The sequence below is a fragment of the Propithecus coquereli genome, unplaced genomic scaffold (genome assembly GCF_000956105.1).
Source record: "Propithecus coquereli isolate 6110/MARCELLA unplaced genomic scaffold, Pcoq_1.0 Scaffold376, whole genome shotgun sequence".
Lineage (NCBI taxonomy): Eukaryota > Metazoa > Chordata > Mammalia > Primates > Indriidae > Propithecus > Propithecus coquereli.
In genome coordinates, this window is record NW_012149463.1 from 1315401 (window position 1) to 1320568 (window position 5168).

Consider the following 5168-nt stretch of genomic DNA (forward strand, 5'->3'; position numbering starts at 1 on the left):
CTGAAGTACAAGGAAGTTGAAATGCCTGAAGAAAGTGATGGCACGTACAAGAGGCAAGACCAGGATGATCATCTCATGTTTTTCACACTCGGGTCAGGAATCTTATTACCATATCCAATGTGTCTCTGTCTGTAAATTTAAAACCTTCTACGACTCCAATAGTGGGAATGATGAAACAATGTGAGAAAACACCAAGTTTGTTTCTTTCTATAAATCTGGAACAAAAGCTGTATTCCTTCTAACGTGCCCTGAAGAAGAGGAAAAAGAGGGGTAGCAATGAGATAAACAAGTGATATGTAGAGTTTGAAACTTTCTAAGGTCCTGTAAGAATTCCGAATTCTTTAAGTTAAAAATTATTTTTAAAAAATTTAAGATTATTATCTAAAAAAAATAAATGTCACGTAACCCTGTATTTTTATTGCTAATGTAACAAATTACCACAAATTTAATGTCTTAAAACAACCCAGATGTATTATCATACAATTCTGTAGGTCAGAAGTCTGACATGGGCTAACAGCAAGGTGTTGGCAGGGCTGTGTCCCTTTCTGGACACCCAAGGAGACAATCTCTTGTCTTTTTTTGCTTCTAGAGGCTGCCTGCAGCCCTTCACTTGTGGTCCCTTCCCCCATCTTCAAAGTCAACGATGTGTGGGTTCAATCCTCATGTCGCATCACTGTGACCTCTGCTTCCACCATCACATCTTCTCCGACTCTCCAAGACCCCTGAGATTACACTGTGACCACCTAGGTGATCCAGGGTACTCTTCCCATCTCAAGGTCCTTATTTGCATATGCAAGTCCCTTTTGCTATGTAAGGTAGACCTTCTCTCTCTGTATGTACACCTATGTGCACATATATATATATGTGTGTGTATATGCATCTAAACACCATATATATATTTACACACAAACACACACATATACACAAACACATATACACATATACAATTGACCCTTGAACAACACGGGTTTGAACCTAGAGCATCCACTTATACACAAATTTTTTTCAATAAATATGCTGGAAAATTCTTTGGAGATTTGTGATAATTTGAAAAAACTTGCAGACGCAGCATAGCTTTATTTAAAAAAAATTTTCGAAAGGTAAATATGTCATAAATACATAAAATATATGAAGATACTAGTCTATTTTATCTTTTACTACCATAAAACATACACAAATCTATTAGAAAAAGTTAAAATTTGTCAAAACTTGTGAACATACTTACAGATCATATATGGTGCCATTTGCAGATCAAAGAAAACAAACATAAAAATGCAGCATTAAATCATAGTTGCATAAAATTAACTGTAGCAAATACTGTACTATAATACTGTAATTTTGTAGTCACCTCCTGTTGCTATTGAGGTAAGCTCAAGTGTTGCGAGTATTCGTGTGACACTAATCATCTCCGCGTGAGCACTTTGTCTCTCCTGTAAATTGCATATGGCAGTAAAAAGTGATCTTCAGAGGTTCTTCCATATTTTTCATGATTTTTAATGCAATACTGTAAACCTTCAATAACACCGTGAAACCATATGAAGTGCCAGTAGTGACGCTGGAAGTGCTCCCAAGAAGCAGACAAAAGGCATGACATTACAAGAATATGTCAAATTGCTTGATAAATACCAAAGATTGAGGTCTGCAGCTACAGTTGCCCATGATTTCAGCCACACGATTCATCTTTTAAACAGACAATGTAAACTTATGGCATCGATAAACAGAATACAATACTGTAAATGTATTTTCTCTTCCTTATCGTTTTCTTAATAACATTTTTTCTTTAGCTTACTTTATTGTAAGAATACAGTATATAACACATATAACCAACAAAATATGTGTTAATCACTGTTTGTTATTGGTAAGGCTCCAGACCAACAGAAGACTATTAGTAGATTAGTAGCTAAGTTTTTTTTTTTTTTTTTTTTGGAACAGAGCCTCACTCTGTTGCCTGGGCTAGAGTGCCATGGTATCAGGCTAGCTCACAGCAACATTATACTCCTGGGCTTGAGCAATCCTTCTGCCTCAGCCTCCCGAGTAGCTGGGACTACAGGCATGTGCCACCATGCCCGGCTAATTTTTTCTATATATTTTTAGTTGTCCAGCTAATTTCTTTCTATTTTTAGTAGAGACGGGGGTCTCGCTCTTGCTCAGGCTGGTCTTGAACTCCTGACCTTGAGTGATCCTCCCACCTCCGCCTACCAGAGTGCTAGGATTACAGGCATGAGCCACCACGCCTGGTCTAGTAGCTAAGTTTTTGAGGAATTAAGAATTATATTGGAATTTTCGACTGTGCAGGAGGTTGGTACCCCTAACCCCTGTCTTGTTTAAGTGTCAATTCTCTGTGTGTGTGTGTGTGTGTGTGTGTGTGTGTATGATTTGTTAAAAGAAGTAGGCTACAATTTATTTGTAGAGTTTCCCACACTTCACTATTTTGCTGATTTTTTTAGTCATGTTCTTTAACATGTTCCTCTTTTCCTTATTTTGTGTATATTGGTAACCAGAGGGAGTTAGAAAAGCCATTTTAGGATTGGGGCTCGTGTTAGATGATTTGGGGGAGGGCTTGAGGAAGCGGGGTTTTGTTCTGGAGTGGATGCTGTTAGAAAGTGGGTCAATTCTATGACTGGGTGTCCTAATAAATTTTATCTAAGAGAAAGGAAGACTAAAGAGAGTCTAAAACTGTAATTGTTAAACTAAACCTGTTTTAAAAGAATTATTGACTAATAAATTTTAGACTGCAACTCTAAGATATTCTTCAGGGTATGTGGTTTAAAAAAAGCCCTTTTCCCCCCATATGTACCATGCACTGTGCTAAGTTCTTGAAATTTAAAGATGAATAAAACCATTTCTACTTTCAAGGAGTTCACAGTAATTTTAACTGTTCCATGCATATGAAGCCAATATAGTTTTCAAATATTTTTAGAGAAAAGGAAGATGATAAAGACTTCTTTGTTGGAAAAAATTATTTGAGGTGTGTTTCATACAATCAAAATTTTATGATATATGTGAAAGAAAGATTTATCAATTCTTTAGTTATGTAAAATATGAATGAGTTAGAAAGAGTGCTTACAAATATTTTGTTGGAAAAAGAAAATGAAAAAACACAATTGGTGTCCCAGCAGGACCTATTAGGCTCTTAAGAAAACCATGTGGAATGCTCTGGTAAGTTAGGCTCTATCTTGCTACAGCCCACCTTCTCCACCTAAGAAAATATTCTCACTTTCCTTTCCAGTGCATTTTCCGTGATTTATTTCATCAGGTCTTATTAAAAAATCTCTATTGGGAAGTTGGGATTTTTGTTTGTTTTCATAGAATTTTGTCAACATGAGTTGTGTTAGATATTTTATTACTAGAGAAAGAAATACAGTCATCCTTGGGTATCTGTGGGGGACTGGTTCCGAGACCCCTGTGGATATCAAAATCTACTCACGTCCCTGCTGTAAAATGCCATAGTACTTGCATATAACCTATGTACATCCTCCCATAAACTTTAAATCATCCCATCATCATCATTACTTATAATACCGAATACAATGTGAATATTATGTAAATTGCTGTTATACTGTATTGTTCAGAGGATGATGACAAGAAAATGTCTACACGTGTTCAGTATAGATGTAATTATTTTTCCGAATGTTTTCAATCTGTGGTTGGTTGAATCCACAGATGTGGAATCTACAGATACGAGGGTTGATGCTGTCAGTCTTCAGAATCTGAAATGAAAATAGACCTGGCCACCAAACTCTTGGAGGTAAAAAAAGTGAAAGTTAAGTGCTCTAATCCTAAAAGAGAGAGAGAGAGAGAGGGAGGAAAAGATAATGTGATGTTATCATGTCCAGGTACTATTATTTTTTCATGAAAAAAGAATTCCGTTTAAATAGATTAATTTTAAAATCTTCATAAAATTCAATGGAGTCTTATTTTATTTTCTTTCTCTTTCTCAAGGAGTGAAAGGCAATACTCCTTAATTTTAAAATAACTCCAGTTCTTTTAAGTGTTTTATATATCAAAGTATAAGTCACAAATATAAAATATCTAGAGCAAAAGTATGATTAAGAATCACCGAGTAAACCTGTAAAAAATGCAAATTCACTTTCCAGCATCAGAGATTATAATCCAGTAGGCTGTTGTTGGAAAAACAAGCATGTGAATTTTTCTTAGTGTAAATGGAGCTGATCTGGGCCAAGTGGAGTGACCAATATTTTATACCTCCTCAAAAGAGAACATTATAGAATGGAGATGGACTCAAAGCGTAGCTAAAAATTCTTAACTAGATGCTAACTATATCATTTATTAAAAACATAATGAATTTCTAGAACATAACTCATACAATTAAATATAACAATTTCAAATGTTAATCAGTTTTACTCTAGTTGGCATTTTGAATCCACTCATCTGCATTCTTTTATTAGGGAAAATAATTGAACAATTGAGAATGAATTATAATTGTTTTAGTCCAGTAAAAATCATTTAAAAATGGCTATAAGATGAAAAAGTCCAGACACAATGGGTACACACTATATGATTCCATTTGTATGAAATTCTGGAATAGCCGGAAGTAATCTAGACTGGGAGAAAATAGATCGCTGGTAGCCTGGGAGAAGGGAGGTTAACTGCAAAGGGTCATAAGAAAATTTTTTTGTGTTACTAGAAATGTTCTATACTCTAGACTTTACTGGTGATTACATGAGCGTGTATATTTGCTGAAGCTCATTGAACTATCCACTTAAAATGGGTGAATTTCATTGGATGTATAATCATTAAAGATGATTATACCTCATTAAAGATGATTCAAATGGTTCATATTTGTAAGATTTTTTTTTTTTAAATGAGGCCAAATTTCTGAAACAACTTTATTACGTAGCTCAAAGAATCTCCAGCAGTACCAGGTTTGGAAACTACAATACTTAGGTAGGAGCAACACTTATATCCTAGCTGCAAGGGAGGCTAGGAGAAGTGAGTTCGTGGCATCTACCTTTAGGAGTAGGACTCTTAAGTTGGAAAATTTCCCAATTTTGTCTTGATCTTTGTCTTTGTGTGTATGTTTATGTATGTGTGCATGTGTGTTTTGAAATTTTAAGAAGAAAAAAGTGAAAAATAACATCCATTCATAATCTCTTTACCCAAATTAATCACTTTAGCATTTAAATATATGCTTTGGAGGTTTTATT